The sequence below is a fragment of the Mauremys reevesii genome, linkage group 1 (genome assembly GCF_016161935.1).
Source record: "Mauremys reevesii isolate NIE-2019 linkage group 1, ASM1616193v1, whole genome shotgun sequence".
In the NCBI taxonomy this organism is placed as follows: domain Eukaryota; kingdom Metazoa; phylum Chordata; order Testudines; family Geoemydidae; genus Mauremys; species Mauremys reevesii.
Window position 1 is genome coordinate 88,227,125 of NC_052623.1, and position 13,181 is coordinate 88,240,305.

The 13,181-nt window shown below is 42.2% G+C and overlaps 1 long non-coding RNA gene across 1 annotated transcript in view; it reads right to left on the reverse strand.

Annotated features, from left to right (window-relative positions):
* Positions 1-9,211, reverse strand: part of LOC120387778 — a 33,016-nt gene extending 23,805 nt beyond the window's left edge. The window contains exons 1-2 of the long non-coding RNA XR_005590334.1: positions 9,024-9,211; positions 6,342-6,414 (exon numbers count right to left, since the gene is read on the reverse strand). This is a non-coding gene — a long non-coding RNA (uncharacterized LOC120387778). The remainder of the gene's footprint in view (positions 1-6,341; positions 6,415-9,023) is intronic.
* Positions 9,212-13,181: the final 3,970 nt, after the last annotated feature.

The following is a 13,181-nucleotide window of genomic DNA, read 5'->3' on the forward strand; positions in this document are numbered from 1 at the left end:
CAAGTTCACATATGACACTAAGCTGGGGGGAGAGATAGATACACTAGAGGGTACGGATAGAGTCCAGAGTGACCTAGACAAATTGGAGGATTGGGCCAAAAGAAATCTGATGAGGTTCAACAAGGACAAGTGCAGAGTTCTGCACTTAGGAAGGAAGAATTCCATGCATCACTATATGCTGGGGACCAACTGGCTACAAAGCAGTTCTGCAGAAAAGGACCTGGGGATTACAGTGGAAGAGAAGCTGGATCTGAGTGAGCAGTGTGCTCTTGTTGCCAAGAGGGCCAATGGCAATGGCATATTAGGCTGCATTAGTAGGAACATTGTCAGCAGATAGAGGGAAGTGATTATTCCCCTCTATTCGGCACTGGTGAGGTCACACCTGGAGTATTGCGTCCAGTTTTGGTCCTCTTTCCCCCCTCCCCAACACACAGAGCACACAGAAGGGATGTGGACTAATTGGAAAGGGTCCAGAGGAGGGCAACTAAAAATTATTAGGGGGTTGGGGCACATGACTTACGAGGAGAGGCTGAGGGAACGGGGGTTATTTAGTCTGCAGAAGAGAAGAGTGAGGGGGGATTTGATAGCAGCCTTCAACTACTTGAAGGGCGGTTCCAAAGAGGATGGAACTAGGCTGTTCTCAGTGGTACCAGATGGCAGAACAAGGAGTAATGGTCTCAAGTTGCTGTGGGGGAGGTTTAGGTTGGATATTAGGAAAAAAAATTTCACTAGGAAGGTGTCGAAGCACTGGAATGGATTACCTGTGGAGGTGGTGGAATCTCCTTCCTTAGAGGTTTTTAACATCAGGCTTCACAAAGCCCTGGCTGGGATGATTTAGTTGGTGTTGGTTCTGCTTTCAGCAGGGGATTGGACCAGATGGCCTCCTGAGGTCTCTTCCAACCCTAATATTCTATGATTCTATAACCAAGAGTGTAGACAAGTTGGGCCAGGATCATGCTGAATTTGCTGACATGTAGCACAGCACTTCATTTTCTTCTCAATACCTTTCTTGATCCCTGGCCACCAGACATGACTTCGGTCTATAGTCTTCATCTGTAGAATGCCACAATGACCTTCATGAAGAACTTCTAGAACCCGAGATTGGAGTGATTTGGTAATGATCACTAGCATTCCGCATAAGACGCAACTGTAATTCACAGATAAGTCATGTTGACATGACATGAATTTTGTAAACTGAGGATTCTTTTGATCCAACTCTATACCTTTTGATACCATTCCCTTCACAAAAGAGAAAGCACATCATCCTTAGGGGTTTCTTTGTTGATGTCTGTGCTATTAATGGATACAATGTTTTGTCTGGAGTTGCTTTGGGTAATGGGAGCTTGGGAATGGCAGGAGTGGCATCTGAATCCTTTTATGGAATTAAATATTATAGGAATGAGCTGAAAGTATCAATGCCTATGATTGCATATAAGCAGCAGCTAATGACAGAATTCCCTGTTCTGGTCCCAAAATTGAAACTAAATGTGTGATGATCCAGCAGCAAAGTAAAATGTCTACCACATAGATAATGCTGAGAACTTCTCACTGTATTTGTGCATAGTTCTTCTCAGGAATAGAGCGTGTTCATGATGCAAATGCAACATTTTTCTCCATGCCATTAGGAAAAAGGTGGAAAAGAACTGCACACATGCTATATAGTGAAGCATCACAAGCCAATTGCTGTGGTAGTGAAGCATCAAAGTCTGTAAGAACTATGGCCGATGTCAAATTTCTTTGCTTTCTTAAATGCACATTCACACTCTTTAGTTCATTTCCATTTTTTCTTTGCTTGTAAATTCACATAAAGGTTCCAATGCTGTTGCCAGATTAGGCAGAAATTTACCATCATTGTTAAGCACTCCTAACAATGAATATAAAAGTGTGACACTTTCTCTGGCGGTGGCACATCAAGAACCGCCATATCTTTCCCTGGTGATGTCCTTAAGCTCATGGTGGCAGTTACATGACCAAGGTATTCAAGTGAAGGTTTGAAAAACTCACTTTTTCTTGATGTACTCTCAATCCAGCATCTTCATAATGTTATAAAACAGCATCCAAATTATGATGCTGATCCTCTTGGTTCTTTCCTGTAACAAGGTTGTCGTCCAAATAGCATTAATCTACATTCAATAGTTACTGGATCCCATCCATGACTTTCTGGAACAGGGCAAGTACTAGTGTGATACTGAAAGGAAACCTGTTGTAACAAAATAAACCTTTTTGTGTGTTGATTTGGCATCTCAAAAATATCTCACAATCTTCATTTGTAGGTATGCATTGAGGAAATGCAATTTACTGAAATACTGTCTTCACTATAAGTAGCAAACAAATCTTCAGTCCGAGGTAGTGGATAATGGTAGTAGATTGGTAGTGGTCTGCACATAAAACTGGATTCAGTGTCATTTTGAAATCTCCGCAAATTCATGATGGAGCCATTCTTCTTGATCACAGGTATGATGAGTGTTTGAAACTAGTGGCAGGGCTCCAATGTTCACTAAACAGTCCAAATCAGCTTCTAGGAGAGGCTTCAGAACGTAAAGCACAATTGTGGGCTTGCTATCTTTCAGCTGACTGTCAGACTTAACAGCAAGCTTCACTGACATGTTGCTCATCTGTCTCAGCTTTATTGCAAAACTTTGATGTATCTGTCCAGTATTTCTTGTAGATTTCAAGGTGCTTTCATGATCCTTTTGATCTCAGTCCAATTTACCTTGAGCTTCTCAAGCCAAGATCTGCCAAATAATGATGGATACTTCCTTTCAATCAAATACAAGGGTAAGAATAACTGTATGTCCACCTAGTTGAACTTTCATCTGGAGCAGAGTTTGACAACCTTTGGGTAAGCATCCTGGCAGGACGGGCCGGTTTGTTTACTTGCCGTGTCGGCAGGTTTGGCTGATCGTGGCTCCCACTGGCCATGGTTCGACACTGCAGGCCAATGGGGGCAGTAGGAAGTGGCACGGGCTGAGGGATGTGTGGCCGCTGCTTCCTGCCACCCTCATTGGCCTGGGACTGTGAACCGCAGCCAGTGTGAGCTGCGATCGGCCGAACCTGCAGATGCGACAGGTAAACAAACTGGCCCGGCCCGCTAGGGTGCTTACCCTGACGGGCCACGTGACAAAGGATGCTGATCCCTGATTTGGAGTATCCTTTTTGGGACTAACTTACTCTGATATAAGTCTTCAAAACCATGAAGGTTTCTTCCAGAGGAAATTGTGACAGTGTCTGGTGATAGGTAAATGTAGAAATCAGTGAAATGGCAAGTCCAGTATCAAGCTCTATTCTTACAAAGACTTCTTCAATCAAGGAACCTCATGCCATCTCTTACTCTAGCTTCTGCTAACATGTGTAGTGCTAGATCTTGGTCAGTGTCACTAGAGTGTTCCCCCCCCCACGTCATTCTGAATTCTAGCCTTTCTTAGATTCAGTCTTAATGGGTATCTTCTTGGATGGACAGTTCTGTGTGTTGCTGGTTGTTGAACTGTGCTACTGGTGATGTGTCCTTTCTTTTGGCATTTTCTGCAAATAAGTTGGTGTGTCCAGCAATCCTTCTCAGAATGCATAGTTTATGCACAACTGCCACACTGAAATTTCCAAGGGTCTTCTGCCTCACCATTTCAGGAGATGAACTTTTTGTTCATACTAAATTCTAGGCACCCTTCTCTGTGGATTCCATTTCAATTGCTACTTCAACAGCCTTTTTTAATAAAACCACTTATACAGCAATAACTTTTTCTAGATCTAGTCATTGCATAATCCAGAGACAAACTCGTCATGCAGGGCATCATTTAGAGTTTGTCCAAACTAACAATGCTCTGGCTACTTCTGTGTAGCAACAACTAACTTTGCAACTGATTCTCCACTTCTCTTAAATCATTAATAAAACTGATATTATTCTCCTATCATTCATGGGGTATGAGAAAAATGTTCCTGGATTGCTACAGTAGTTGTACAATAGTTTCAGCCACAGCTGGAGACAATAGGTCCTTCAGCAGGCCATGTGCCTTCAGATCCATCACTGTCAGCAAGGTTTAACTCATTCATGTGGAATGGTGTTTCAGGTCACAAATTGCTCCAAACATTTGCGCTATAGCACCCGTTGTTTGTGGTTGTCATCGAATTCACTAACATTGCCCACAAAGATTGCCATTTTTCTGCTCTCCTGTTGGACTTCACCACTTGGTCTTCTCTGTCACGGGGAAACTGTCATGTTTGTTACAACGCTTGACCTGCCTCTTCTGGCTGAGTGCCAACACTGTAGACTGGAGAATTCTTCCTTTGGCTGGCTGTACTTGGGCTCCCGCTCCTCACTACAGACCCACAGTGCAGGCTAAGCTGTTTCTCTGTCTGCCTGCTTCGATGAGGTCCCATTGCAGTTTTGTTTGTAATAGCTCTGGGCAACAGCCCCCTCTCTATCTGGTTGATTCATGCTGTCCCAGCAGCAAAAGCAGCAATCTGTCACCTTGTATCTCTAGGTGAACATCACCCTTTTTTACAGTATTTGCTTACTCTTTCTTCTTATTCAGGAAGAAGCAGCTCTGGACACCATTTGGGTGTATAAATCCCTATAAATGATATATTTGGACCCAGCAGAGACGGTGATACAGACAGGAGGAGCTCCTTTAAGCACAGCTAGCTGCCATGGCAACTTTTATTGTTCTGGCTGCAAAACTGCAAAACCTGAGATTTTTTTCACTGGGTTGGGGGGGGGGGTTAAATATTTAAAGGGACAGAACATCACAGATTAATTCAAAATCTTTATCAGACCATTATGGTAATTTTACTAAAGCTTTTGCTTTATATTTGTTGTCATTTATGGTGATTTACTAAGATGGTAATCACTTTGCACATAGCTGCTGATGAAACAAGTTATCTGCTGAGAAAGCACTAGGCTTTGGGGGAGGTGAAATCCAGACATTGGCCTAGAACTAAGGCTCATAGCTTTCAGTCCAGCCCTTCCATGGCTGCTACACCAAGCTATTGCATGGTGTATTAGAACAGTGTGCCTCCTTGTAAACAGAGAACACCAGGCCTGCCCCAGAAGTGTCATCCACCCCTGCTTGAGTCAAGGTGGAATCCATTAAAGATGGTTAGGAATTTTCCAACAATGGTTTTTCAATAGAAAATTCTGATTTGTCCAAACCAGAACTGTTCATGGGAAAGGATCAGTTCTGAAAAATCTCCTCATTTCATTTTAACAAAAAAGTCTAAATTGTCAAACTGTACCATTTCCTGCCTAACTTAAAAATCCACTTCCCTAGCTCAGTGCACCTTGGTATGGCTATTACGCCCCAGTCCCACACTACCACAACATAAGGTTTTGGAACACATAACCCTGTGTTTGAGCAATACGAAAAAAATGGTTCTGTATAATTGTTCCAGCCTAACTACATCTTACAAAACAAACACTTTGGAAGAAAATATTGCCATGGGACTGTTTTCAGCAGGGATACTCAGTGAAAGACTTTGTTCTGTATTTCAGGCAAGCTGCGCCTTTCAATCATATTATTTCCTGGTCCATTAAGGAAGAATCCAGTGCTGGACTAATTGCTTTAGAACTCAAACATGTAAGATTCCACTACAAAACAATTCTTGAAAGGATTATTTTATATACGGAGGGGAAAACAGGATTTATTTTCTCTGAAATCAGCAAGTTGCTTAGCAACTGAAAAACCTGCAACATTTTTAAAAATCTAGCAAAGTCTATAAATCAAGTTAATCCCTGATGTAACTCTGCTGAAGACAGCTGAACTGCACAAAGGAATAAACTGGCCATCACTACCAGTGCATCCCAACTGATTTCAATGAAATTACATGGGTGTAACTAAGTGCAGATTTTTGCTGTATATTTTCTAGGCAATACCACTCAAATTAACCACACTGACCCATGTCATGGCAAAGAATGAGGTTCAATTGATATGCTTTGACAATTATGTTAGTATTGAAACTTAAAGATTGTAACCCTTGCTAAACTCCCAAACAGGGATAAAACTACCCATATCTAAATTGGGAGGGAATGTGTCTATTGCAGAATCATTATTCCCTTCCTCATCCACATGGGTGAAGGATAGGCAGGCAGGAGTGATAAGTGGGCAAATCTTTGGCTCCATCCGCAAACATGTCACCCACAGCAAATAGTCTGTCTCAGGTATGGAGCTTGCAAATGTCTCATGTCTGAGAAACAACCAATGCCCACCATATCAAACCAATATATTAAATAACTAATTCATCCTCATGTTTTTGAATATCCTAAAAAACTAGGTACACTGTATAGACTCTGATTCCATCTGGTCTTGTGGAGTAAGTTAAACCTGTTCAAAGTGGGTATAAAACATTACCAGATGAGAAAGATGTAAATGAGAAGGTTCAAGGCAGTGGAGAATCAGGTCCAGTAATGTTCTCTCAGCATGTCTGTAAGATATATTGGCGTTACCTAATATATACCACAAACTGTACAAGTACTTTAAATTAGAAAAGTTAATTTTTTTTTCTGGAATGGCGTGTACCTCAGCTCATGGGGAAAAAAAATCCACTCTTCAAATTCATCCAACAAAAGCTGGCATCCTTATTGCCTAATGCTTGAAGTTGAATGATTCTTAGTTGTTGACTGACTAAAGTGGAAGGGACTTGTCTATGGTATTTTGAAATAAAATTTCTAGAGATATCATTTTATGAACTGAACTGTAAGAACATCTCAGATGGTAAGTTTTCAGTTTGCCCTATTATGGAGAGATGATAGTTAATGTTGCAGACAGGTACATCATACCTGCTGTATCTAGCCCCACTATAACTTTGGCTCGCAAAACTGGTTTGGCCTGAAATTTGCTGGGTTCATTCTGAAAGCTAAAGCCTTTTTTTTGTTTTGTTTTTTTTTGTTTTTTGTTTTTTTAAAGAAAAAGGCTCAAAGAGTTTGAGTTTTAGGTCATAAAAAGTATTCTAATTTGCATCTAAAATTTCCTTTGGTCTTTCTAACTCAAAAGCAGTAAATTTCTTCCCTTTCACATTTCCCTGTTGCATCTAGCTCTCCACCTGTTCCAGGAGAAAAGGGAAACTCTGACAGTTCAACCTCAAAATTGGGGAATGGGGTTGTGGTGCCTAACTTATAGTGATGGGGAGTGGGGAGTGGTTACAGCATTGGTGCTGAGACCAGCTGTGGAAGGGTGAAGCGCTCTCCAGCAGGTGGAAACAATTAAGGAAGGAATCAAGACCTGCACTTTATTATGATTGCCAATTAGTTTCCAGATGAGTTAAGTTCATAAAATTGTGGCTTAACTAAACCCCATTCCTTACATCTTCCCGGCCCCCCATGTGTTCAGGACAATGGCTTCTCTTTCTCTACCCAGGATCCAGGGAAAACTGACAGTCCCATTTCCACTTCCAGCACACCACAGTTAGAAAGGTGTGTGGGAAGACAAGTGTTATCCTCCTACACAACACCATATGTTGTGCATGTGTACACACACATACACTTTTGATTAGCAGGCTGTGGGCCTCCTTTTTTATACATTTATGTCCTTGTTACCATTCTCTTCCCTTCATTTCAAGTCCCATAACAGATGATGATGGGAAGTTAGTTCACTGGATTTTGTCAATATCTTTAAAGAAATAAAGCCACCTAATTTGGTCAATTCCCACCTCCTATTTTGATTTGTTTTAGCCACTGATTGTTAGTTATATGTGAATTAATAGAATTGTAGTCCATCCTGCCACTTTTATTCTAATACTCCTGTGGTAGGATCATAAGAAAAAGAAAATATTTAAAATAATCCCTCTGGTATATTGCAACAGCAGCTTCTTATCATAAGAACATAAGAACATAAGAAAGGCCGTACCGGGTCAGACCAAAGGTCCATCTAGCCCAGTATCTGTCTACCGACAGTGGCCAATGCCAGGTGCCCCTGAGGGAGTGAACCTAACAGGCAATGATCAAGTGATCTCTCTCCTGCCATCCATCTCCATCCTCTGACGAACAGAGGCTAGGGACACCATTCTTACCCATCCTGGCTAATAGCCATTTATGGACTTAGCCACCATGAATTTATCCAGTCCCCTTTTAAACATTGTTATAGTCCTAGCCTTCACAACCTCCTCAGGTAAGGAGTTCCACAAGTTGACTGTGCGCTGCGTGAAGAAGAACTTCCTTTTATTTGTTTTAAACCTGCTGCCTATTAATTTCATTTGGTGACCCCTAGTTCTTGTATTATGGGAATAAGTAAATAACTTTTCCTTATCCACTTTCTCAACATCACTCATGATTTTATATACCTCTATCATGTCCCCCCTTAGTCTCCTCTTTTCCAAACTGAAGAGTCCTAGCCTCTTTAATCTTTCCTCATATGGGACCCTCTCTAAACCCCTAATCATTTTAGTTGCTCTTTTCTGAACCTTTTCTAGTGCTAGAATATCTTTTTTGAGGTGAGGAGACCACATCTGTACACAGTATTCGAGATGTGGGCGTACCATGGATTTATATAAGGGCAATAATATATTCTCAGTCTTATTCTCTATCCCCTTTTTAATTATTCCTAACATCCTGTTTGCTTTTTTGACCGCCTCTGCACACTGCGTGGACATCTTCAGAGAACTATCCACGATAACTCCAAGATCTTTTTCCTGACTCGTTGTAGCTAAATTAGCCCCCATCATGTTGTATGTATAGTTGGGGTTATTTTTTCCAATGTGCATTACTTTACATTTATCCACATTAAATTTCATTTGCCATTTTGTTGCCCAATCACTTAGTTTTGTGAGATCTTTTTGAAGTTCTTCACAATCTGCTTTGGTCTTAACTATCTTGAGTAGTTTAGTGTCATCTGCAAACTTTGCCACCTCACTGTTTACCCCTTTCTCCAGATCATTTATGAATAAATTGAATAGGATTGGATTGAATTGAATATCAGATCTATATTTATAGTTACTGTATTTGTTTTTTTACCAGATCAGCTAAGTGATCATTTAATGTGAGTGGCAACTTGATCACCTCCACAGGGAGTGAAAAGCTGGTGCATATGAGTAATTACCTGGTATTTTTGCTTGTATAACAGTGATTGAATTGTCACATTTCAAGGTGTAATCCAGACCATTGAGAGGTAATAATTGGAGATATACCAATCTCCTAGAACTGGAAGGGACCTTGAAAGGTCATCAAGTCCAGCCCCCTGCCTTCACTAGCAGGACCAATTTTTGCCCCAGATCCCTAAGTGGCCCCCTCAAGGATTGAACTCACAACCCTGGGTTTAGCAGGCCAATGCTCAAACCACTGAGCTATCCCTCCCCCCAGAGAGGTTGTGTCACCATCTGCCCCATGACCTTGTGAGCCTCACGATGCTTTGCTCTTGTATCTCCCAATCAGAGACTCTCACAAACAGCCTAAAATGATGCAGGTCACACCCTAAGCATCTGTGTATAGCTGCAGCCCTGGTCCAGCAACTGTGATGATCCCAGCAGTCTGTCAGCAACACTTCAGTCACACTCTGGCTTCCACCAGCCTTGGCTGATAATTGCAGGGTGATCCCACATACTCCCAGTCCTATTTTTTGCCCAAAACATGTATTCTGCACTGTCCAGCCCTCACTGGAGGGTTCCAAACTGGTCTTTAGTGAGGAAGCAGAAATCTAGGTTGTAGTCTCAGTTCCGGCAGGCAGAATGAAAAATGTCTTTCTCTCTTGCATCAAAAGGAAGTTGTGTCTTCATTCAATGACCATTCTTCATCTATCTTGCCCTCTGTATCATTGCTATTATAGTCCTAAATCATGTGGTGGCTATTAAAATTACCTACATACATTGCCAGGTGATAAAGTTGTGGTAGTGGTGGAGAACACTAATCTGTATTCAGTGGATTAAGCACATTAACTACTGTTATGTTCCAATTCTTATTGTGATGATAAGTGTTCCAGAATTGCTCCTGGCATCTAGAATGCCATTGTTTTTAGTGCCCTGTTTGACACATGTGGCAAGTTAGTGTTTAGGATGGTGGAGGGAAGAGATGAGATTGTAGCTGGCAATCCAGCTACATGATTGTTGAGTGCCATCTGTCATATGGGTTCCTTGCAGGGCAATGGCTTTGATCACTGTCCACACAACGAGAGTTAGGTGGTCACTTTTAAATCAGGACACACCTTTAACGTTCAACTGGGAAATTCATAGAGCTGAGCCTGTGGTTCTCTTAGAGCAGGGATCGTTAGCCCTTGGTTCATGGCCCATCAGGGAAATCCGCTGGTGGGCTGGGACAGTTTGTTTACCTGCAGTGTCCGCAGGTTCGGCTGATCGCAGCTCCCACTGGCTGTGGTTCACTGTTCCAGGCCAATGGGGGCTGTGGGAAGTGGCGGCCAGAACATCCCCAGGCCCGCCAGCAGATTTCCCTAATGGGCCGCATGCCAAAGGTTGCCGATCCCTGTCTTAGAGTGACTGTGGAATGAGTCACTTATTGTAGGGGAGCTATTTTCATTGTTGTTCAATCTGGGACTTGGCTGAGTGGTGTTCAAACGCCAATTTCATGACATTGCTTGTGCCTCAGCATATCATAGAGCATTTTGATAATTTCACCTGTATCATCCAAAAAGCCACAAGAAAAAAACAAAACAAAAACATTCCCATTGTCTATTGTAAAAGATACACCCCATGTTGAAATCGAGAAACAGAGAGGCTGTTAAAGGAGTACCAAACATCAGGTTACCCCAAAACTGCAACATTCCTATTAGAGTCACTGAATTCAGTGTTCTGTCAAAGGTGGATACAGATGGTTGAAGTTCGTGACTTTACTCACTTCAGCAGCAAGGCTTGTCTATTATTGTGTCAGCTGGCGATTACAGACCCAGTGAAATATCAAAACACTGCACCCTCACCTGATTCAATCACAAGAACACATCTTATGATTTCAAAAGCACTAGCAGAGAAGTCTATTAAATACAAAGTGTGCAGAGAGCTTTGACAAATAGCTGACTATATGCCTCATCCTCCTCCACCCCCCTCACATCATAGTCCTTCACTGTTGAGGAGGTAATCAAGGCTCTGTTACTCACAAAAGCCAGGAAGGGTGCAGAACCTCTTAAAAACCTTGGAGGCAACAAATGGAAATGACTTACAGCTCTGTTCTCTAATATCTATTCCTCAGGGTTTATCCCAAGAATCTGGTACAAGGCTATGGTTATTCGACTCCCAAGCCTGGGAAGGCAACTAATAATCCCTTGTTGTATCAGCCCAAATCACACCTCTGAACATCATAGGAGCTCATGAAGAGGATATTGCTGGTAGGGATGCTGCTGCTTGTAGAAGCAATGTACCAAGTGGGTTTCTGGCCAGACTGCAGCTCAACCACCCAATGTATTAGCCTCAACAATACACACTCCAGGCAGGATTCCAGTAAAATCTGCCTCTAAGATAAGGTAGATGAGACATGATCCCACCCTGAAATATCTTGATATGACATTAGTATACTGTCTTACCAACAGCACCTGAGAAATATCTATGAAAACAAAGAAGCTTGTAAATCTCATCCAGAAATTGGCAGCAATGACCAGCTCAAGGCAAATTGGGCCAAGCTCATCCTCATTGCTCCAGCGTTGCCAAGACAGTGCTGATGCTCAGGTTCTCCGACCTCCTTGCTCTGTCAGTTCAGCCTCCCATACCATTTCCTCTCCATCCCGACCTGTTCACTCAGATCCATAGCCACACCCTCCCTCCTAAGCTCCCTGCATCTTATAGCGTGGCTGCTGCATGGCAGATTTAATCGGAAGAGCAGTGCTCGGTGGTGGTCAAAAAAGTCATATCCTACAGTAGGAAGTCCTCCATGAGGACGGCCTACTTAGCTGAGTGGAAGACGTTTTTGGTGTGGTCCTTGGCCTGTGACACTCAACTGACAGGGGCTTCCATATAGGACATTGTGGAGTCTTGCTACATCTTCAGAAATCAGGTCTTGCGGTCAGTTCACTCCATGAAGGAACAAGCAATGTTGATAGTGTTCCTCAGTGACTGGGCATTTGCAGGGTTGCCATGTAGTCATACATACATACATACATTTACAGACCATTATGCTACTACCGCATCCTACAGAGCAGATGCAGGCCTCAGAAGGGCAGTTCTGTAATCTCTATTTCAGTAGACTCTGAGCCCCGCCTCTGTTTGGGATACTGTTTGTATATTAAGTAGAATACATGTCCACATCTACTTGAAGAAGAAGAAACAGTTACTTACTGTAACTGTGGTTCTTTGAGATGTGATGTAGATGTGTATTCCACAACTCATCCTCCATTCCCTCTGCATCAGAGAGTTTCCTCTCATGAGCTTTTGGGTTCAGGCGACACTGCCTTATTTACCAGGGGAGAGGCCACAGCCAAAAAGTGCAAGCACTGGCCCTCTATGGGTACTGCTTAGCAAAAGTTTCCAGCTTTAGCATCCTGGGTACATGTACACCTAAGTGAAATACACAGCTGCATCACATCTCGAAGAACAAAAGTTACAGTAAGTAACCATTTCACATTACTTCTCAATTCTCAATTTAACACTGCCGTGGATTTTTATAGGCACAGTAAAAACAATGCCTCAGATGGGGCTTCCCCTATTACCACACATCTTCCCATCCCAAATCCACTGTGACATAAGAATACTTTCCCTTCATATTTGTGGGATGAAGGACCTTCCAGTACATGAGGACCTAAATGACATACCAAGATTCCAACTCAAATCTCAAATACCTTTTTGGCTTGCAGTGCAAGAGCTTGAAGGCTTGGGGTTTACCCCCAAAGATCAATGGCTAGCAATGCCACTTTCCTAAACAAACACCTCATTGAGGATCCAACCGAAGAATTCAGTGGCTTTTCACTCCCTCAGAAAATATGGTCCTATTTGAATTGAATCTGCACATCAAATGGCAGATGCACCTACCTTCCTTCTCCATAAATGGGAACTTTAGACAAAGCCTATGTGTGTCTGAAGAAATGGACTTCAAACTATGGAATATGTCGTAAATCAATGTCCTAAATGATCATATTCCATCCACATTGCATCACCTATGCAATTAAATGGACTGCCAATCTAGACTTGGACATCTGACATTGCTGTTTCTGAGCCCATACAAAAGAAGAAGTACCACAAAATACCGATTTATTTTCTGAATGAGTCAATATATTTAAGTTAAGTAGACAGTTCCAGAATATTAATGTTTTGGTTCAGATTATAAA